This window comes from Sceloporus undulatus, chromosome 1 (genome assembly GCF_019175285.1).
Source record: "Sceloporus undulatus isolate JIND9_A2432 ecotype Alabama chromosome 1, SceUnd_v1.1, whole genome shotgun sequence".
Lineage (NCBI taxonomy): Eukaryota > Metazoa > Chordata > Lepidosauria > Squamata > Phrynosomatidae > Sceloporus > Sceloporus undulatus.
This window is the reverse complement of record NC_056522.1, coordinates 85984534-86008640: the sequence shown is the minus strand read 5'-3', so window position 1 is coordinate 86008640 and position 24107 is coordinate 85984534. Positions and strand designations below refer to the sequence as shown.

General features: G+C 43.7%; 1 protein-coding gene across 1 annotated transcript in view; it reads left to right on the top strand.

Moving 5' to 3' along the window:
• PCMT1 (protein-L-isoaspartate (D-aspartate) O-methyltransferase) overlaps window positions 1-24107 on the top strand; it is a 138154-nt gene that overhangs the window by 37742 nt on the left and 76305 nt on the right. The gene's annotated exons all lie outside the window — the stretch shown is intronic.

Sequence of the window (24107 nt, the reverse complement as noted above, 5' to 3'; positions counted from 1 at the left end):
AATAAGTAAAGAGATAGTACAGGAATGCCTTGTTAATCTAAATGAATATAAGTCTCCAAGGCCATATGAACTACATCCAAGAGTATTAAAAGAACTGGCAAATGTAATATCGGAGCCATTGGCAATAATCTTTGAAAACTCCTGGAGAACAGGAAAAATGCCAGTAGACTGGAGGAGGGCAAACGTTGTCCCCATCTTCAAAAAGGGAAAAAAGAGGATCCCAACAATTTTTGTCCAGTTAGTTTGACATCAATACCAGGAAAGATTCTAGAGCAGATCATAAAAGAGAGAGTCTGTGAACATCTAGATGGCAATTCCATAATCACAAAAAGTCAACATGGATTTCAGAGAAAGAAGTCATGCCAAATCTGATATCTTTCTTTGATAAAATTACCAGCTTGGTAGATGAAGGGAATGCTGTGGATATAGTATATCTTGATTCCAGTAAGGCCTTTGACAAGGTTTCCCATGACATTCTTGCAAACAAGCTTGTAAAATGTGGGCTAGACAAGGTAACTGTCACATGGATTTGTAATTGGTTGACTGGCCGAAGCCAAAGGGTGCTCAACAATGGCTCCTTTTCATCCTGGAGAGAAGTGACCAGTGGGGTCCCACAAGGCTCTGTCCTGGGCCCAGTGTTATTCAACATCTTTATCAATGACTTGGATGACAGAATTGGTGGCATACTCATCAAATTTGCAGATGACACCAAATTAAGTGGAATAGCTAATACTCCAGAGGACAGGATCAAGATTCAAAATTCAAAATGACCTGAATAGACTAGAAAGCTGGACCAAAACTAACAAAATGAAATTCAACACAGACACAGGTAAGGTACTGCACTTATGGCGGAAAAATGAAATGCACAGATATAGGATGGGTGACACCTGGCTAAATGTAACTACATGTGAAAGGGATCTAGGAGTCCAAGTAGACCACAAGTTGAACATGAGTCAATAGTGCGATGCGACAACCAAAAATGCCAATGCAATTTTAGACCTCGTCAAGAAAAGTATAGTGTCTAGATCAAGGGAAGTAATAGTGCCACTGTATTCTGCTTTGGTCAGCCCCCACCTGGAATATTGTGTACAGTTCTGGGCACCACAATTCAGAAAGGACATTGAGAAAACTGGAGGTGTCCCAAAGGAGGGCGACTAATCATTGTGAAGGGCCTGGAAACCATGCCTGTGAGGAGAGATTTAGGGAGCTGGGACGTTTCACTGGGAGAAAAGAAGGTTAGAGATTGATATGAAAAGCTGTAAAAAGCTTTGAGGAATTCATAGTGAAGAAGAGCAGCTTATTTTCTGCTGCCTCCAGAGACTAGACCCTGGAACAAATGCATGCAAGCTACAGGAAAAGAGATTCCCCCTTCAAAATTAAGAGGAACCTCCTGACAGTGGACGGGCTGTTCGACAGTGGAATACACCTCCCTCGGCGTGTGTGGATCTCTTTCCTTAGAGGTCTAAGCAGAGTCTGGATGGCCCATCTGTTGGGGATGCTTTGCTTGATTTCCTGCATGGCAGGGGGTTGATGATGGCCCGTGCAGGTCTCTTCCAACTCTCCGATTCTATGATCTCTAACAAAAACAAAACCAGGACCAGTTTACTAGTGGCCCTGTGATATCCCAGAATCTTCACCTGATGTGACTTACTCAATCTGAATACTAAATAAATAAATAAATAAATAACCATCTTTTTGTATCCGCCTTCAAAAAGATCAGGGCGGCTTACAGCAGTAAAACAAAACACAATAAGAAAACACAAAAAACACAATAAAAACACAAAATCAAACCAACAATAAAAGCCCCTAATAGCCCAACCTCTGGCCACGAAAGAGGAGGGAGGCCCCAGGATCATTTAGGGGAATGCCTGCTGGAATAGGAGGTTTTGAGATCCTCCTAAATGGGGCCAGGGTGTAGATGAGCGAGCTCGTGGGCAGCGCTTCCAAAGGCTGGAGCAGCTGTGGAAAACGTCCTCCGATAGTGGAGCTAAACCTAGCCCCAGGCACACCTTGCATCTGCTGCCCAGATGTCTGAGGGTCGAGGCGGAATTACGGGGAGAGGCGGTCCTTTAGGTATCCTGGGCCCAAGCCATTTAGGGCTTATAGGTAATACCAACACTTTATATTGAGCTCGGAAGCGGAGGAGCCAGATGAGATCTTTACACACCGGTGTTATATTGGCTGGTCCTGGGAGCACCAGTGACCAGCCGGGCTGCCATGTCTGACCACCATTGGCAGCTTCCGAGTTTGGTTATAAGGGTTGCCCCATGTGAGTACATTGCAGAATCCAGTCTCGAAGTTACCAGAGCATGTACAACAGTTTCTAGGTCCCTCTGGCCAGTATGGGCGCAGCTGGCGAATCAGCCGAAGCTGGAAACAAGGGCTCTTGACCGTCGCAGTTCACTGAGCAGTCAGGTAAGCGACGAGTCAAGAACACCCCACACTGCGCACGGAGTCCTTCACAGGAGCGTGACCCCCGTTCAGGACAGTGGGACCACCGCCATTCCTGGACCAGGGGAACCTATCACTAGTCCTCCGTTTTCTCTGATTCAATTGAGTCGTTTTCTCCTATCCAGCCATTAACTGACTCTAGACAGGCCACGAGAGAGAGGACGCCATCCCCAGTCACCATCAGTCGGAGACATAGAGAAAGATTTGGGTGTCATCAGCGTACTGATAACCCCGCGCCCCCTGTCTCCGGATGATCTCTCCCAGCGGTTTCAGTAAATGTTAAATAGCATGGGAGACAGATGGCCCCTTGAGGACCCAGTTTTAAGGGGTCCTGGCACACGTCTCCCAGCTGCACCATCTGGGACTCTCCGCAGAGGTAGGAGCGGAACACTGGGCGCAGTGCCCCCGATCCCACCTCCCAGCGCCCCAGAAGGATACCATGGTCTAATGATCGAAAGCGTGAGATGTCCAAGAGCACCAACAGGGACACGCTTCCCTGTCGATGCTCAGACGGGATCATCGACCAAAGGCGACATGGCCGTCTCAACCCCGTAACCGCCCGGAAGCCAGTTTGAAATGGGTCCAAGATAATCGTTTCTCCAAGACCCCTGAAGCTGGATCGCAACCGCCCCTCCGATCACCTTTCCCAAAAATGGTAGCAGCGAGCAGGCCATAATTATATGACCAGGGGTCGAGGGAGGCTTTTTTAGGATCGGTTTTACAATGGCCAATTTAAGATCCGATGGAAATGCCCATCCCTCAAAGATGTAAATTATCCGTGTAACAATGAGTACCAACCGGTCCCCCCTGGGCGTAACCAAGGAGGACAGGGATCAAGCGAGCAGGTTGTTTTCCAACCTTCGAGGATCTTGTCCACTCCTCGGTACTCACCAACTCAAACTGATCCAGTTAACATAGTCCACGGAGGCTCTGGACACTTCTACCTGCCTGCATAATGTCAGCGTCAGAACCTCTTATACGAGAGTTTTATCCCAAAAAAGTCGTTAAAAAGTAGCAGCAGGCTTAGAAGGTTCAAGGATCTGTTCAGGGCGGAGGGAGCTGAGTTAGCTCCCTGACCACCCTGAACAACTCTACCGGACGCGACTCAGCGGACGCAATACAAGCACCATGAACGATTCTTTGTTGCTCGTATTGCCCTCCGTAGTCCCTCTAACAGTTGGTTAGGAGAGAGCTTGTCTTACACAAGGTGTTCCGCCACGGTACTCTACAGTCGCAGAACCCGCTTCCTCGCCGGAGATCTTCCGTATACCAGGGCTTACGTTGGAAGCAGGCCTGAGAGGGCGCTTGGGCTATCGGTATAGCCCGGAAAGACCGGTATTCCAAATAACCGGTGAGGCATCAACAGAGTCGCCGTCATTCCACCGTGACCCCTCTAAGCTTCTTGGAACCTTCCGGTTCCATCAGCCTTCGAGGGTGGACCATCCTAACGGTCCACCACCCCGGGGGGGATCTGGGTAGAAGCCTTGATTTTCACCTCTACCAGGAAATGATCCGTCCATGACAGGGGGAAACATTAGCTATTTCCACCCACGATTCTCCGCCTACCAAAGAAGACCAAATCGAGATATTACCCGCACATGCGTAGGACCCTGATCAGCTGGGACAGGCCCATGGCGCCATGGTCTCCATGATTCCCGAGCCGCACCGGATGGAACATGCTGGCCGTGGGGAGATGTGAAGTCACCAGGACAAGAAGCCTGGGCGTCTCCACATCACTAGCGACAGCTGTGTCAGCTCGTTAAGGGAGTCCGCTAATGCACGGGTGGCCGATACACTAACAGAATCCCAGACTGTCCTAGCTTTAGGGTCGTAAATACACTCGATATAGGGGTCTTCGGATGTGTCCTGGAGGGACACGGTGTTCCTATGTACCAAGGCCACACACACCCCCGCCCACCAACCTGCGCTGGTCCTTCACCGAGTACCCAGCAGGCAGGCCTGAGCCCACACAGCATCCCCTCAGGCCCCAGCCAGTCTCGGTAATGCAAGCCAGGTCACACTTAAGTAAAGTCCTACATATCTAAGGGTCTTTTTTATTAATCTGTGTTAATAATGTTCTTTTGTTAATGTCATTTTACAGCAATAAGGGAATGGAGCCCTTTATCGCATGAAGTTCAAGAAAGAATGGGGGGTCCCTCTGTATGATCCCCTCTTGCTGGCAAGCTAGATGACCACCGCTGCTGCCCCTGCCAGCAAGAAGCAGCCCCCAAGGGAAGATGATCCTCTGAATCAGCTCGTTTTCACATCTCCTTCAGTGCATTCCTGCTAACCTTGCTATGTGAAAAAACAGGAAAGAGGGAAAATGAGCAAGAAGCAAGTTTGAGAGTCTAAATTTCAATGAGCCAGATATTTCTGAGATCCCATCAAGCAGAAAAAACCTAATCAGGCTTACCGAACTTGTACCCATGTGTAAGCACCCCAGTATTTGCCCATTATTCAATGCCAAACTGATGTTTAAATCAATGAAAGAAACATTTTTTTCAATTAATCACAACATTGGGGTTCAGAAAACAATCCATTTTTGTAAGTTTTACAAAATCACACAATCCTAATGATTCCTGTAGTCTTTGCTGGTGTCAATTAAAAAATTGTGTGGCCTTTAAAAAGGAAATCACGGCAAGACAATCCTACCTGGGTTTGAGTAGTGTTGTTTACAGTAATGTTTATTGGCTCTTTTTAAAAAGTCACGAATTTTCCCAAACATACACTAAAAGCAAATGACAGTGACAAGCTCCAATTTTGTTAGACTTCTTTCATTCATATTTTAAGAGAAAGAACAAAAATGGGCATTGGGATTTAGTTGCCTCTGTGGGACTTTTTCTTCGGGATTTAGTCAATATACCGCAAGATGATTTATTAACTCTTAAAACTGCTTGTCCAAACTGATTAAGCAAAACAAAAAACAAAACAAACACAACCCTTCATTAACTTGTTGCGGTGGAGTGAAACTTGAGGTGTAGGTTATAGTAATATTCATAGTGGCGTTCACATTATGTACAGATCGGGCAGTCGGTTTAATTCACATGAAGAATTCCTAGCCTGGGCAGCTAAAGGCAGAGCTGAGCCCTGCCTCAGATCTTTCCCACAGGCCTTAACTGTGCTTTACGTCCAAACCCTTGAAATCCATCTACAAGCTAGTCAGCATCTGGAGCATGGAGGTCTGTGCCTGCTTCTGATGGAAGGTGGCCTGCCAGATGACATGTCAGTGCCTCTTTCTAAAGAGCAGTGCTCTGCCCAGAAGCCGGGACCCCTGTTGAGATTCCGTCTGTGAACATTAGAAGGCAATGGCACATAATCACAAAAAGTCAAACATGGGTTCAGGGAAACAAGTATGCCAGGACAAATCTGATCTCTTCTTGATAAGTACCAGCTTGGTTCGATGAAGGGAAGGCAGGGGTTGTACGTATGGCCCATGCGGTTCTCTTCAACTCTATGATTCTATGATCGTGACCTTCTTTTCACAGTGCCATTGCTGGGGGCGGGAATTATTACGTCATCCTGCAGCACCCAGTTGGCAGCAGCACGACTTCATACTTCAGGCTGGCGACTTTTAGTTGGGTTCCCTCTGCCTTTGTGGTTTGTAGCAATAGTGCCATGATTGCAAAGAGAACCAAAGCAGTTCTGGTGTCCTAAGTCTAACTAGACTATTGGCCTGGTTTTAAGAGGATGCCAGCCAGAATTGCTATATATGTCTACTGCTGTCTGTAGTGAATTCCAACTTAAAGGATTCTAGTTTAAAACACTATACTTTACCCCAGTGGTCCCCAAACTGTACCTTTGCAAGCGATTTGGCCTTCAGTCGGGAAGCCTCAGTAGTCTGGATTCTGGAGACGAAGTCCAACATCTCTAAAGAGCACAGTTTGGAGGTCCATGCTTTATCCAATTGTGAGTCACTTTGACATTACAGGGTGTCACCAATGGATTTAATATACATCAATCCATTGCCTATCACCTTTGATTTACAGGTAATTAATAGATTTAGCACAGGAAGATTCTATTGATATGATCCAGTCTGTATAATCTGATATGGAGTGCAGCCTGAAAAATTCTCTACAATCTCAGCACTATCGCCACTGGCCACAGTGGCGGGTAGGTTCTGGGACTTGTTTTTCCAGAGAACACCTTTTTAAGCTTTGACTGTAATGGCCTCGCCACCTTGTGTCCTTTTTGGGAGTAAACGGAGGCATATAAATAAATAAATAGAGACAGGCAAATTCGGCAATGGAAAATCTACTTTGGTGACAGCCCCCAACGGGGGCACTGCCTTGGAATAGAAAATACCGAGTCCGATCTGCTTTCCCACTTGATTTTGCCATTTTCTTAATCCCCGTGAGCCAATTGCACAGGCAAGCAGTCAGTTCACTGTTTGGTGGCTTCTTAAGAATTTGGTTTTAAAGACAACCTGTGTTTCTAATGGTTGTTCTGTTTCCAGAACTGTGGTTCTGCTCAGTACAGTCCCCTACTACCAGGAGCAGGTCAATTGAAGCTCCCTATATTCCCTTAGTCATTCTAGCAAGCCCTATGTTTGTAATCAGATGCTCCCCATTGTAAAAAATGACACCTGAGCTTCATGTGCTTGGTGGGGGGTACTCTGACAGAAAGGAGGAGGAAGTGCGTAACGGCACAATTGTGTTGCAACTACAGAGAGGTACGTCTGCCTTTTTTTACCATGCACATACGACCCACCAACGTGATTGAGAACTCAACATGGGGAGAATAGACCCTAAATCTGTAGGTGATCACACTCGTGGCTTTGTTATGTTCTTCTGTGTTCCTGCCCCCACCCCTAAGCTATAGAATCGCATACCGCACTAATGTTGTGAATAGTTTTCATCTTGTCTTGATGATAGTGCTTTCACCAATGGCCTATATCTTCAGCTTCATTTTTGGCGGCTTGCTTTTATTAATGAATGAAGTATTTGTCTTGTGCAATCAAAAGGTTTAAACCTACACAAAAAAAAATCTGCTTGAAACTTTCTCCAAAACTATTGGGGTTACAACGTGCCTGTTAAAAAGATTGCCATTTCTAATTTTTGAAGCGTCATGTTGTCGCTACTTCTGTATCATTGAGCACTTGTATATTTGCACTGCATCGGATGTATAAGCAAGAAAACATACGTGGGGAGCCACAATTTAAAATAGCGCACAGTTTTATCCATTTGTATTGTGTTCTTCACTAAGGTTGCAATCCTAGTTGCTGCTAAACAGCAGATTAATGCCCTTTGAATTGCTCTTGACTGTCATGGCTCATCCTATGGAATCCTGGATTTGTAGTTGTTGGATCCCGACCTCTCTGCCTGAGAAGGGCTAAATGTTAGCCCAGTACACATCCAGACTTCCATTAGCATAGCCCTGCCAAACTGCATTAATCTGCAGATTATAGATGCAGCCTATACACATTTCTAGGAGTAAGTCCCCTTCTACTGAATGGTACTCCTACTATTTACGTATAGAACTGCACTGAATAAATTTACCGCCCCTGTTTTTTTACGATGGGATACTATAGCTGTTTCCCATCCAATTGTTCTTTTGTCAGCAGAGGAGTCTACTCTGTAAAGAATTCTCAGTTCATTTCAGCTTAAAAAATGGACTTCATTGACAGACATTGATATGCCAAGAGCCTTTCTCCTCCATGAAAGTGAATTGCGGATAACATTTCAGGCAAAGAAGTCTATGGGATGCAATGGAAAAAGGCATTGCATTAGAGAATATGAGTTAGACCTCTGTACTGGGGGTGTCTACAGCAGAATTAAGCCATACTGATCTCAAGAGGATAACTATTTCCTTGGTTTTCCAAGCCACTCAGTAGATTAATTAATTTTCAGAAGACAAAACCGTGTTTTGTGAAGAGCCACTGAATGAATTGTTTTGAGTGGTGAAGTAAAACGGTCAGAACAAATACAAATCTTATCGGGGCGTGGGAGAACCATAACCACCTTGCTGTGGAGATTTTCTGTTTTTTCCCTCTTTAGTTTACAGTCAATATTGACATGTGCTGGGGGCAGCTTGGAAGTCAAGGGGTGGGGGAAAGATGTTGTTTCTGGTAAAAGTCTCCAAAAACTGTATAAGAAAATGTCTAGTTGTCATTATTGTTTGTCTGCTGAATGCATTTGTTTTCTCATTATTATGAAACACCTAAAAAATGAGAGTGTGTGTTTTATGCATATTTATACAAAAATGCAGCAGAGCTCACCTCATCAGGCACACTGAATGTAGCTATTCTATAAAATCATCAACCAACTGAAATACAATGATAATCACCACACTTTGTTTATATACTTTTCAGCTATCTTAATCTCCATGCAATCATTGTACCTGATGCTTGGCGCTGGTTAGAAATCACTATTCATATCAATTTTATTTACAATAGTCACGCAGCAGTAACTAGCCTAATACTGAAAGTAAGGAAAGGAAACCATCCTTTAATGAAAAGAAGAACATTCAGGAGCTAATTATGTTTTTACCAAAACGTCAAATCTGCTCTGAAGATTATACCTAAAGGCAAAGGAGTTTTCTTTATAAAAACAAAACAATTAAGATTTTATTACTTAGAGTTAACGCAACAAACCTATATGCCCTCGGGATATAGGAAATACAGTGCTACATGCCAACTCAGGAAGAGAGCCACCTAATTTGCCTTACTCTGAATGTCAGTTAGGAGGTTTCCACAAAGAAGACAAGGGAAGTGGTATTTTGTGTGTTGCTTGTTTTAGTGGTGGCATTTTTTTAGTAGGGGCTTCCCCCGCCCCCCGCCCCCCAATGAAGCTGTTTTTGTATATTCAGAACACTGTTAAACCACTTGATGGGCACGTTCCTCTCACACACAGTTTCCTCCTGCAGCCGTCCTCTTCTGTTTGGCAGTGAAAATTACCCTTCATCTTTGTGCCCAAAATCAACCATTCCATTATCATCTGCTATTCCCAGGCGAAGCCAAAACGATCCTCCCTCTGTTCTCACATCGAAGGAAGCAAAAACAACCTCGTATGAGGTTTGTAGCACACAATGAGAATGCCTTATCTACCCAGAGCAGTCCAGATAGCCACTGAAATTTAAACAACCAATTGCTCTTCCAGACGCTCTCTAGCCATATTTTTATTGCATATTGCAAGAAGACTGACTCACACTCAAGTTTTTCCCCTTTTGTGTGTGCTAACTGTTGTATATGCAGTGTCATGGCACTCTTTATTTCTTGGATTTTCTGACATGAGCTAAGGGCGGAGAGGCGCAAAAAAATTCACAGCTGCATCACCATGAGTATTCTGTGCAGAAATGCTTTTTCTTTAAAGACCTTTTAGTTTCAGATCTTTGATGGCAAAACAATGCTCAGGGATTTGTTGAAGAAGGTGATCATAGTCAGAAGATATTGACCAGAAGGCCTGCCAGTGGTTTATGATGTATAATCTACTGTTACACTAAACAATAACTATTTTCATGTGAAGGAGCATCTAGCCATCTCATGTGCAATTGCAGGACAGCAGAACAGCTTCCAGGGCCAACTCTGGGCCTCCCTGACCACTGGTTGTATGGGGGATCGTTCTACCGCTCGCCATTACTCGCAATGGTTCACCCCTCTGTTGCGCAGGATGGAAGCTGGCAGGAGATCAAACCTCCAGTAGTCCGCTTGGATCTGGCTGTTGTCCTCTTTCACCCAGCACGTATGTGCTGAGAAATCTGATGCAAATGAACTAATTTTCTGTTGAGGAAAGTCAGTCCCCACTTCGTTTCATGCTCACTCTTGACGACCGTAAAGCCGAGTGACATTATGAAATTCGAAAGAGGCCTCAGCTGACCCAGACCCCGAGTAGATAAAGGGCTCTACATATCTTGTTCCTTGTCCTGATCTGTCGTCAAAAACTAGATTTACACTTTTGTCCCCAGCCCCATCGGAGTGGTCTCTCTAAGGGAACACACCACAATTTTCCCCACCTTGGGGCTGCCTGCAGTGTTGAGGGACCCTTTTGCATATTGTTATGGACCCCCCCAGTCCTCCCACACTGAAAACGATGAGCGCTTGACCAGTCAAACACTGCAGAATAGAATACCCTGTTCCACACCACATGAATGGCTGACTGGGTATTGCATTTCCACACACTAAAAGGTCGGATCCAGCCAGTCCAAGGGAAACCCAGACAAGCCACAATGTGTTACACCTTCATTCCCGTTGAGTATACACACAGAAATTTTGCTTCCGTATGTAGTTCACTATTACGGGATCTGGTTCTAGTGTTGCCGTTAGTTCGGTGTGAAACTGAGCCTTTGTTTCTATGCTAGTCTTAATGCTCTGCTTTTAATGCAGCCAACTTTTAAGTAAGTGGAACTTTTGGAGATGCACACACTCAAGGTATTCCGCTGCATTCGCAAATGAATCGATTGCCTTTATGTTGCAAGCCCGCCACTCTTGAAAACTATTTTCAAATATGCCTGGCTTTGTGAAGTGAGTCTTCAGATCTGAAGTGAGTGCTACGTTACAGTTGTCTTAGTGCAGTCTTTGAAAAGCTATCAGGCTAACCATGGACCGCATCATGGGAAATGGAATTGTGCTCTAACCTTGGGGGGACCAATAGAAATCTTTTTTTACATGAAACGCCCTTTTTCTTTATCAGTGCACTATTTTAGTTTAATCAGATCTGGCTGTTTTCTGTCTTGAATGTGTTCTGTAGTGATCATTTCCTTTTAACGGGGCACTACAATTTGCACTGTTCATAGAGAGATTTTGTAGAAACTCTAACCTTTATTTTTGCATTTCAACTGTGCATAAATTTATCTGCTGCCATGCTGCAACCCTTGTCTCTTAGTAGGAATGCCCATCCTGCTGGTGACCTTCAACAAAAAATGCAGCAGTGTACTCCACAATCTTGAAGTGCCAATTCGGCGCATAGTAAAAGGATGCTAGTCAGAGAATCATCAAGACGCCAACTTTAAAGGCCACCTTATTTGTATATATGATATTTAAAATTAAGCTTTTGTGCACTAACATTATCTTTCTGTAAGTTTCACCCTTTACTATGAGTCTCATGTGCCATAATGTATTTGTTGAATTATTTCTGCTTCTTTGCTGATACATATAATCGTATAAAACTTCTGTCTGTTTTATTAGATATGCTTTGTTAAATGAAAGGCAAAGGTCAAATCCTTCATTTTTACCTTCAAAGACTGTTACAAAGCTTCAAAAAAATCCGCAGGATGCATAATCTGTTAATATTTTCTCACTTTGTTCAAACTAATAATGACCCAAAAAACGCTTACCTGGTGTTGTCATGTGTTACAACATCTATTATCGTGGGAGCAATGGATTAATTATTGCCATACCTTTTCCCGTTTAGCTTTCAACATTTATTTTTATCTCACTGTTAATGTAAGTTATGGACTAAAGTAAATTATGACAACTAAAACCCACAACACACACAAACAACCACAACGACAGACATAATTTAAACGGAATCACATAACCCTCTTACGGATTTTTCACCCTCATACTAAAAAGGAAAACCACTCAATTTCAATTGAAAACAAATCCATTTCACTTGGAAGCTTTCTCTTCCTTTTTTTTCTCACTCCAAGTTTCATATACAAATCACATGTGCGTTTGTCCTTCCACTCTTACAAAAGTGCTTAGTGTGCTGGGAAGTTTTTTTTGAGAACGAGGTGAGAAAAACACAGGTTTAGCTTCCCGTCCCAATGGGGAAAATTTCAAGCTTGTGTGAATCTGCAAGTCCTAAGACAAAAGTGAACACAGGGAAATTGTGGGTGTGGACTCCAATAACCTGCTGCATCTCAGGAGTAGGTGATATTCTTAGTATAACCGCCATTGTTTAAATCAGTACATGTATCACAGGACCAAATCTTTTAATAAGTTTCTCTAAACGAAACTAGCAGAGGCTGCCACAGAAAAAAATGTTCAAAGCTTCACTTGATAGTCGAAAACACAGAGCCTGAAGAATAAGCACCAGCAGGAGAATTTATTCTTTTATTTGTATTTATATTTGCTGTTGTTTAAAATTAATGGGCCATCAGAGCTTGTTGACACCTGCCGATTAACCTGAGATCTTTCAGTGTAGGTCTGATGTTTGGTGTCTTTTCATCTCTTCCGTTTAGAGGACACCCCCCCCCAAAAAACAAGTGGCTCTTCTCGACACTCATATCATACCATCCTACTTGCCAAGGCTCTATCCTAAGAAATTTTCCTGGTGGTAGTTGTAGTTGATGACCCACTTTCGTTAAAGGGTTCCGTTCTCTCTCCTAAACATCTAGGCGAGATTACTAAGGACCTCATAAACTACAAATGCCAGGATCCCATAGGATGAAACCATAAGTAGGAGCCCTGGTGGGCAGTGGTAAATGCCTGTCCTGCAGCCATTCACTCGAAACCACAAGGTTGCGAGTTCAAGACCAGCAAAAGGGCCCAGCTGACTCAGCTTTGCATCCCTTCCGAGGTCGCTAAATGAGTACCCAACGTTGGGGCAATTAGCTTACTCTGCCTAATTAGCTTAACTCGCTGTTCACGCTATGATCTTGGAATAGCGGTATAAAATAAAAAAAATTATCTATTATTATTATAAGTAAAGTTTTATCACAATTGCTAATTCACGGTGAGATGCGTCCCATATGTTCTGAGAGTGGTGGCCTTGTAAATCAATGCATAAGGACTCAGGTGGGTGTCAGGGAGGGGATAACGCAGCCTTCTACATGTTTTCTGCACTTCACGCTTCTTCTCACCAGGGATGCTGGCTAGAGCTTCTGGGAGTTCGTCCTAATAACTTCTGGAAAAGGCAACCTGCTTCCTACTGCTGATAGTAAGGTGAGTCACACAAGCATATGTCACTGAAATTGCTGTCTTTTGGGTTAATACATAACTCTATTTTTTGAAACCACATAATGCTAATGGGATACGAACTTGTATGAAAGGGCTTGTTGTGTGATGTTTGAGCTGTTACATGAGGGAAAAAAAAAAAAAAAACAATTACAGGAACGTAGATGCAATACTGGAAGACAAACAGCCCTTTGGCCGGTTATCAGGACCGGCACTTTAGTGTCCGTGCGGCACGCACTAGGGTTACAAAAGGGTGGTGCTTCCGCACCGCCCTAACCTAGTGCGTTGTCGTCAGTTGCTAAATGGCGTGTTGGCCCTTCATACGGCCGCCGGCCGTGAGGAAGTCACGGGCCGCGCCGCCTTAGGCCGGAGCGGCGAGGGCCGTGATGTCCTTCAATCCGCGGAGGGCGCCTAGGTCGCCCTTTCCATGGACCAGTAGAGGAGCTCCTTTTCGGGAGCTCCTTATGGTCTACGGCGCCGCTTTGCTTCGCTGGGCGCAGCCTTCAGACGGCTGCGCAAGACGACGAAGCAAGGGAGGAGAAAGGGGCCAAAGCCGGTCCCTTTTCCCCCCTCACCTCCGCGAAGGGTGTCCTTAGGGATTGAAGGCCCCACGGAATCCCTTTCAGGTGGGGAGGAGTAAGCGGCTTTTTCTGACTCCCCGCGCCTGAAAAGTGGCGGACGGGGCCTCAGCGGCTGCTTGCCGTTCTGGAGCTCAGCCCCCGATCGTGGGGGAACAGGGGCGGGTGCAGCCCGCCTCAAAGAGGCAGTCTGTAACCCACCTATGTCTCATGTAGGTTTCAACGAAGGTCTGAGGGTATTGTAATAACAAAATCTTCAGCCTATCAAAAGCAAGAAAAAAAAATTAGTCTATCAAAGTGTAAACATACTGTAGGGCCAACAGACGTTATTCGTTAGAGTGCACCATAGTATGTGTTAGCCTGAGAGGCGGCGCTATAAACCCCAACGAGACCATGTTGGAAGAAAGGGCCACAACTTTATTAACATTAGAAACCAGAACAGTAGGGTTGGCACAAAGCATAGTCAGGATCCTGAAGAATCGAATAACCCCACAGTTAATCTATAAGCAAGCATGCCTGTTGGACCGCCAGGGCCTGGGAGACCTCGGGGTCTCTAAGGCAACGCCAACTGGCCAACCATAACCACCAGGCGCTCTCTAAGTCTCAAATCCCTTGTCACCGGGAGCATAAACCCATTTTTGGCCCCTGCACTGGCCACCAACACAAGCCCTGTTCACCCCCAGGTCCTATTGACTCCCCAAACCAGGGCCATCGCCCTGGTACTCCAATCCCACCAGATCCTGGCCTATGCTGCCCCCAAGTTGTGACACAAACCCAGACCCTAGCGGGGGTGGGTGGGAGAGCCGAGCTGCAAAATGGTCGCGGGGCCTGCCGAGGCTCCTTTATAGCCAAGTCCCAGCTCCTCTCCTGATGGTGAGCTCCCCTCAGGGCAGCCCAGCCAATGGGCTGCCTGGAGGGGCCGGAACCCACCATAGAGACTTCCTCTGGCCCCTACCATGAGCGGTGCGGGCGGAAGGGGAGGGCCTTCCGCGTGCACCACCACTCAGGGCAGAGGGCGGCCCCAACCTGGATGTTGTGTTCAGGGAGTCGCGCCGGTCCATGCAGCATAGCGCGGCCTGCGCCGTCAGGCAGGCCGTTCTGTCCTCAAAGAATGCTTTTTGGTGTCTCTTGAGCCCTATCGATCGTTGTGGCCTCTTCAAGTTCATTTGAATATGGTGACCCTAAGGTAATCTTTTGGCACGTTTCTTCAATGAAGTTTGCCATTACACTCCTCTGAGGGTTGAGAGAGTTTGATTTCCCAAGATCAGTGAATGGGTTCTCCATGGCTGGGCCAGAATTTGAACCTTGGTCTCCAAGAGTCCTAGTCAATGCACAAACCACTACATCCCAATAGGTTGTAATGAATTCAACTGAGAGATGGAGGCCAAATTGCCAGGGGTCACACCTGTGAATTATTCATTGACACTCATGTAGTAGGAGGCAGCATTTTGAGGTAGCCCACAGCATAGCTAATTCATTGCCTAAGTCGTAGGATTATCCCTAAATTGACTCCAAGTATTGTCTGGTCATTTGTTCCAACAGATTATGTTACAGATTGTCATAAGGTCCCCCGACTTTTTAAAAAAAACAAATTTAAACTTGTTAGCACCCCGATTGTTCTCAGAGGGGCAGGATCCAAATAAATTTTATTATTATTCTATTAATTATTATTATTACTCTTATTATTATTATTATTATTTACACACTGCTCGCGGACGAAGGCGAAGAGTTAGCCAACCCTCCTTGCAGTATATGGGGAGGAAACTTTGAAAGTTACTTTACTGACTTAGATTTTCCAGAATCCCCTAGCACATGGTCAGTAGTGATTACAGGACTGTATGTGTTTTTTTTTAAAGAGAATGATGCAAAGAATGAACTATGGAATGAGGAAAAAAAGGCTACATTTGGTTAGTGGCTCAGTTAACTTCCACCTCTGTATGCCTGCTTTTGTCACTGAGATTTTGGTGTCTCTTCCCTCCGTCTACAGTGAACAAAACCATCCCCGCCATACTACATCCATGTAAAGTCCTCCAGTGGGACCCCGTGGATTTTAGTGAATGATTTGTAATTGTAATTGTGTGATCTGGCTAAGGGGAACATACCAAGATGCCCTGTGATACACTTGCTCTCCAACATGCTGGAATGGCCGGGGGTAAGTGTTCAGGGGGCTCTAAAGTAGGGTCTGGGTGTGGTAAATGGCTCAGCACAAGGAGTTCCACACGCCAAAACAAAGCACTTACACTGCAAATCAGAAAGATTGTGGGCAAAGGCTATGGTTCACACTAATCCTAATGATCTCATGTGATCGCAAATCTGTATCAAATACATCATCATCGTAGCTAAACAAACTTTGATCGCTTGTAGGACTACATATGCTTGTGCTGATCTCCGATAATGGGATGGCTAAATAAAAATTTAAAGGCGGCGAGGTTACAATTAAAAATACCTTTTGGCATTTAACAGCCCCAGAAAATTTCTCTATTTTACAAGCGAAAACCTGAGAGAGGTTTGTTTTGATTGTGGCGACTATGGCAAATGGCTCATGCTCTTATTATGGAGCCAGTATGTTCATTCAGAAAACGAGGGTTGAGATCTAGAAAATCCTAAGAATTCTCACCACGTCTGTGTGACTTGTGAATGACCTCTTCATCCAATGACATCTACATGGGGTTTATGTTCAAGGATTTTGGATGTTCCCAGGGACAAAATGTAGATGACAGACAATGTTGTGTTTTTTTAACTGCCCTCGAGTCACTTTGTCTCCGGTGACCATGGGATGAGACACCTCTCAGACTCTATGTCCCCACTTCCCTATACCTCCAACACTTTATGAAAACCAAACGACACTTGTAACCAACTTTATCTGAGAATGGTCAAAAGAGTTGTGGTCCGAGGGCAAATAGAGGGCAAATTAGTATGGGACGAAGAAACACAAAAAAAAAGTATTTAGATGAAAAACCTTGGAATGTATGTTACTGAGTTAAGAAAGCCTGAAAAAAAACAACCTAAAATCAATAAATACGCGGTGGAACTGTTAGGACATACAGAAATATCGTGTAACAAATTTTGCATACCGTTCTCTCCATTTATTCTTTTTGGTTATACAGCAGTTAGTGTTTCATCCTCCTTCCTCAATACCCAAGTCCACCCAGACTCACCATTCAGCTGCTGCATCCATTCCTTCATTGCAACCAGTGGCGGACTGATGGAGAGTGGCTAGGGGTATTGGCTAGGGGTATCAGAGAGGCAACTGGTTTTGCCACTTTGAACCTCCGTTTGCCAGCAATGGAAGTAGCTATGTCTTCCAGTGTTAAAGTGGAAGGAGGAGGCGAGAGGAGGAGAGAGATATTTTAAAGTAGGCAAGAAAGGGATGGGAGAGCACCAACTTGGACCGTCCTGACAAACTGGGAGGGTTGGTGGGTATGCTTCCCGCCTCATTTCAACCCAACAATCTCTACATAGACAAGTACCTCGCCAAGGTCTGATATTCACATTCCAGAACATGGAAGAGAACAAAACAAACTAAAACTGACGATGTTTTCCATGGCTAATAGACTAATCTCTAAAATTTATCTGGTGCCTGATCTAGTTCTTAAAAATAATTTTACTATATAATGACTATGCATCTCCTTCATGTGCTAGCACATCATTCTTTGGAAAAACATCCTTGTTTCAGTCATAATGTATTTTTCTTTGACCTCACTTTTTAACAGGTTAATTACAGAACTTGTATTTTCAGAATTCCTTAACCTATTGACAAGAGACATAAGGTTTAGCTGTTGACACTGCAGCGGGAACAGGGCATAAATTGTAAATAGTTGCTGCTTCCTGTCATTTAAATTGTCTCCCCCAAAGAGGACGTTATTAAAACTTCAGTCGCCTCCATTTTAGAGTCAGTATCATGCTGGCAGCCACAGATGATGTTGGCTTTCCGAGATAGGGATGGGGGGCTTGAGAAAATAAGCCAGGTAGTACATGTATTACCTTCACTCTTCAAGCCAGGTTTTCTCTCATTCAGCTGTCACCCCCGTGACCTTCATGTGACATTTTCCTAAAAGCTGCATTCCAACACCACTGAACCCTTGTATTGCACCCCAGTTTACTCTTAGTTCAAGGTTCTTGCCATCAGTTTTCTTTTTAACAGTAGGACATTATGACCTGAATTGACAATGAAAACAATGGATAGAGTCCCAGTGTTCTAAACTAACTCATGTACATCCAGGCTTGAGACTCAGGGTTCTACCTGTGTTATCAGGACTCTTAGCACTTCATCAACCCTTGTTTCAGCATTCTTTTGAAGAAACAAGGCAAGAACAAACATTTTATCTTTGCAGCAGTTGACACATGTTCATAGAAGATGGGATAGCACTGGATCCCTTGATACAAGAGCAAACATCATTTGCTGCAATATATTAATAAATAATACTAATATAATAAGATTTATGCCCACCTTCCCCAATAGATCAAGCAGAGACCAACAACAATTAACAGCCAAACAACATCAAATAAAAACATCAGATTGTTTCCCCAACCTTAGATGAACCCTAAGGCAGCAGGTTACCAACCCAAACACTTGAGTCGGGACCCCCTTTGGAGGGTCCGAATACTTTTCATGGGGGTCCACCAAGATAATTGGAAAAAATACCTATTTAATTAAAAGTTATGAATAGAAAAAAAAAATAATTTCCATGGGTTGGGGTCACCAAAACCACAAACAACATGAGGAACTTAATTAAAAAAGGTTAGGCATAGAAACATGGAAATCACGCCCAAGGCAACCAATCAATGGTTTTTCTGCAGATTTGTTCAAGAGGATTTGCTTTCACCTAAAAGAGGCCCCTGAGAAAATGTGACTTCCCCAAGCCCAAGCCAACCCAATGGGTTTCATGTCAAGCAGGGAATCAAAAACCCTTGCTCCAATCCAGCAAAAGCATCCAAGCCATTGTCAACACTACAAAAACCCCCCCCCCATCAGCAAACACCACAAACACTACAACACACTGGCTTTAAAAGTACTTTTGAACTTTGACTCTGTTTGCAGCAACTGAAGTAAACTGAGGACAAGGGGAAATGGGAGAGGCAGAAACTGGGACAATTTAAAAAGCCAAGCCCTGAAAAGTGAGAGAAAGAAGGAATGAGGAACTGTCCTGCCAATTGGAAGTTGAAGGACATGTAATCTAGATTAGAAGATAGTGGAATGACAAATTGCAACTAACATGCCCCTGTTAACAATAGAAGACAGATGAAACACAAACATCTTCCCATCATGATATGATTGCAATATAGGCGATTGTCTTAGTTTGTCCCCAAATTGTGAATGTGACCTTACCCACCTAGGCAGGCCTAAAAACATTGGAATTTAGGCCTATTGTATTTATCACAGTGTGAAAAATCTTTTTCCTGTGATTGGAAAGAAGTAAAAAATTAAATTCATCCAATGTTTCACACGAAAATTATTTGATATTCCTTGCTTGAGAATGGCACCTTGAGGTCAGCAACAGAGTGACTGGAACTCAAATGGTCACCCACTAAATTTGAAGATTTGCCATTTCTTATGTCCAAGACTTGTGTCCCATTATTCTGTATGACACTAGAAAGTTTCTCCTATGTAAGTTTAGAGGCCATCCTGATAAAATAATGCAAATATTGGCAGAGAAATCTACAACGGAGAGACATTCCCATTTCTGCATCCAACACAGTAAATACCTGGAAAGCAGTCCAGCTTCCTGATTGACCGGTTCGGAGGTGCAAGGGAGGGGCAATGCAAGATCCACTGACAAGACCCACCCTGCCAGCAAATAGATGGTGCTTCTGTCCCTTACAAACCATTACTAGAGGGAGGAGAATAGTCAAAACATTATGCTGCAGGCCCTGCTTCTAATGCCCCGCAAACAATTCACTTGTATGGCTGACTGCTTTTAGATGATTTTAGGGCATTACAATATAGCATGGGACATGATCAAATGCAATAGAAAACAATCAACATGACCATGTCTAATTTATGACGCATATACCTTAATAATTCTTTATTTAGTATATTTTTAATTTTTATACACCTTGCATCCCCAAAAAGGATCTAAGGCCCCAAACAAAATAAAAACATTTTTAAAAACTTTAACAGTAAAAATTATAAAACACAGTTAAACCATCGGATCCTAACAAAAAAATCACATAAAAACTACAAAAATTAAAACCAATAAAATTAAAACACAACAGGCATATAAAACAACCACTTCCAAGTAGTAAAACGCCTAAATAAAAAGTTTTGCTTGCCGGCAAAAGGCCAGCAGAGAGGGGGACTAGTCCTAGCCTCTGTGGAGGGATACCAGAGACGGACCAACCACTGAAGAAGGCTCTCCCGGGTCCCACCAAGTGAGCCCTCGATGGTGGGGGACTGAGAGAAACCCTTCCCCAGAATCATAGGCGCTACAAGTCAGAGAGATACAGGCCTGTCAGACAGCCAAAATAAACTACTTCGAGCCAAGTAGGGTAGGTGTTCCATGGGAATGGTTCTAAGATTCAGAAGTCTCACACAAAGCCAACCACACACCCCACCCACCCCCACCCCTTGCTACCGCCCCTAAGACTGGAAGTGGCTTTTGGTGTGGTTTGGATCTTAAGGCGGCGCACAACCATACCTCTACTGTGACTCGAAGCAGCTTTATTTTGGCTGTCTGTAACAGGCCACAGTCTCTCAAATAGTCTGGACCTAAGCTGACCAGCACTTTAACTAACAGGATACCAGCATCGTATCAGAGGATAAGCTGATATATTAAACCCTGAAGTTGTAGATGCCATTATTAGGGTTTGTGAATTTGAGACAGTGTTGACAGAAAAGATGTGGAGACATAAGATGAGATTCTATTTACCAGATCCATAGTGTAAAATTACAGAAGCATAGGTACACTGCAGTACTGCATTGTGCTGTTGCACAACCAGTCTTGCAGTGGGTGATATGGCCAAGCATTCTCCAATTGCACAACTGTTGTTCTAACTTTCCACCCATTGCTAAGGACTACACTTACTGAGCCTCCTAGGTATTTGTGCAACTGTTTATGTTATCATTGTAGGAATTGAACCACTCTGAAAAGATATTGCCCTTGTGCAACCATTGACAAAATGCAACCTGTTTGTGCAAAGACATTTATGCCAGTGTAAAGCTACAACAAGGTGAGTCATGACCTTGTATGCCACATGGCCAGGTTCTGTATAAAATATGATAATATCAGCATGATGAAATTATGACGGAACAGCAATAAAAAAAATTAACAGAATTGCTTCACAAATGAAATGGGGGCTTAGAATTGTTATGGTCTTGGTTCTTTGTGGGCCTAGTCAGGTTTTCCTGGATAACTCTTTGGAACAGACATAAGATTTCTAAATGCCCATAAACATAATCCACATGATTTTTTACTTCTAAAACAAAGATACCGCTCATCACAGATCAGCTTATTCTTACTCTCTTTTAGTATCCTATTACAGTAAAGCTGAATGCTTTTATGAAACCAGGGGTTACAGTTTTGGAACATCATCTTAACACAGATTGTTTCTTAAATATGTAATGGAAATGTAATGTTAGTAAGAAGAACTGGGAGATCTGCTTCACACACTGACTGACAGAATATATAATCCAGGATAATCCATTAATGGTTCTTTTGAATTATTTAAAAGTCCAATACTATAGAAAGATTGTTTACAGAACATATTTTTGTGGCCGTTTATTAAATCACCTTTAAAGTTGCTGGTTAAGAGAGCTACTTGACAGCTGGAATGTATGTCCATGTTCAAGAAGGAATGTGTATAATAATGTTTCCAGAACAATAGCCCATGTTTATTAACTACAATGCTAATGATGCATTAATACTTATCTTGAACATCATGCATTTTCTGTTTTGCTTTTTTAAAAAAAAGCTCGTTAAAATACTTAGGAGAGAGAAGCAGCCAAAGAGGTTGACCAGAGTTCAAATGCAGATTAATATGGACAAAACTACTGCAGCTCACTACTAGCAGTGTCACTGCAAGCAAAGAAAGAACTGGGCCATCTAGTGGATTCTGGGAATTGTTGTCCAAAAGCTAGTATCTTCATGTTCTCCAAAATCTTACTAAGATGTTTTGCAGAATGTACCTGCTGGATGGGACTGACAATGGCAATAGCATTAAGTACACCATAACCAAGCAATTATAAATCTCATATCTGTCAGCATCAAATGGGGCTCCAGGTGCACCTACAGTATATAGGACTGACTTCATTGTTAAATATTTTAGTTTGATTAGAAACATAATTAAATGCTTCATGTTGTTGATTCTTCTTGTCCTTCCAACAACAATAGGCTCAAATAAAAAAAAAAACCAGTACATTATCCCATCTTATTTAGGTGAAGTGGCATCACTGGGGGGTGCAGACCAAACCAGGTGACACCCTAAGAAGGAATGACACCACTGCTCCTCAAGCATTTGTGTTTTGGCAGAAACCAGCTGTGCCTGTGTCTCTAAAATGCTGAAAAGATGGTGTCAGTGGAGTGAATGTCAGTGGGAGGAGAAAGGAGGGGCCCCAGTTTTTTAATTTAATGTTATTTAATGTTATTTATTAAAAATTATTTAATTTTTAATTTAATGTTTAAGTCACAACTATTACCATTACATTTGGTGATATATGGGGATTATGATTTATGGGTAACAGTTCAAAAATATTACTAAAGTTTCAGTATGGTATGGTATGGTATGGGAGCAGGTCAATAGGGTGTGACACCATGAGTTACAACACCAGGTGATACCAGCCCTAGTGGCACCATTGTTTACTGTCTTTATGTACCCATAAATTTTGAAAGCATTTTAGACATATGATCCTTGAAATCAACATACATGCACCACTCTTTTTAAAACACACAGATTCTTAAGGCATGTCTGGTTTCTGTGTTCTAGGCTACTTCCAATTGGAGATAGCCTTCTATTAATTGTTTGCTGTGAGTGCTAAACAAATGTCATTTGATCAGAATGTATGTTTTGCAAGCTGTTCGATGTGGGCATGGCAACATGGAAACTTCAGCTCAGAGGAGCTGAAAAGCAAGTTCCCCCAAACATGCAAATGAATTAATAGCAAACCGATCCTATATGGGTTGGAAACAGTTGTCGGAATCTTGTTTGACTGTTAAGCACTATACTATAGTACTGTAACTACAATACTACTTAGTGGATTCCAGCCAGATCCTGCTGCAAACCCCACTTATTAGGAAGCAGCTGCTGGGATTGATGCAGATTTGTTCTCCTGTCATTTGAGAAGTGGCTGTCTGACTTTCCCACCCCCTCCAGTGAGTGATCTCTGGCACAACAGGCAGAAAAAGGACTTCTCTCACAAATCTCCATTGGGCTAGAGATTGCTCTTATGAGGAGAGGGGGGAATCTCAGTTAGCTGCTTCTTAAGCAATGGCAGAATGGATTCCTGTAGATCCCAGTGACTGCTAACTGGTAAATGAGCTTTGTCGAACTTTCATGGTCCCTATGTAGCCAGTATATACAATATGGCTACAATATTACAATATTAATTTTTTTAATACAATATTAAAAAAGCCCTCCCTCGACCCCCTGGTACATAATAATTATCGGCCAGTCTCGCTGCTGCCATTTTTGGGGAAGGTGATCGAGAGGGCGGTTGCAATCCAGCTTCAGGCGGTCTTGGATGAAACGGATTATCTGGACCCATTTCAAACTGGCTTCTGGGCGGGTTACGGGGTTGAGACGGCCATGGTCGCCTTGGTCGATGATCTCCGTCTGGGCATCGACAGGGGAAGCGTGTCCCTGTTGGTGCTCTTGGACATCTCAGCGGCTTTTGATACCATAGACCATGGTATCCTTCTGGGGCGCCTGGCAGAGATGGGAATCGGGGGCACTGCGCTCCAGTGGTTCCGGTCCTACCTCTCTGGGAGGTCCCAGATGGTGCAGCTGGGAGACGTGTGCTCCGATGAGAGGGCCCTTATAACTGGGGTCCCTCAAGGAGCCATTTTGTCTCCCTTGCTATTTAACATTTACATGAAACCGCTGGGAGAGATCATCCAGAGACATGGGGCGCGGGGTTATCAGTACGCTGATGACACCCAAATAGTCTTCTCTATGTCTCCGACTGATGCAGTGACTGAGGATGCCGTCTCTCCTCTCGTGGCGTGCCTGGAGTCAGTAATGGGCTGGATGAGGGAAAACCGACTCAAGCTGAATCCAGAGAAAACGGAGGTACTTGTGATAGGTTCCCCTGG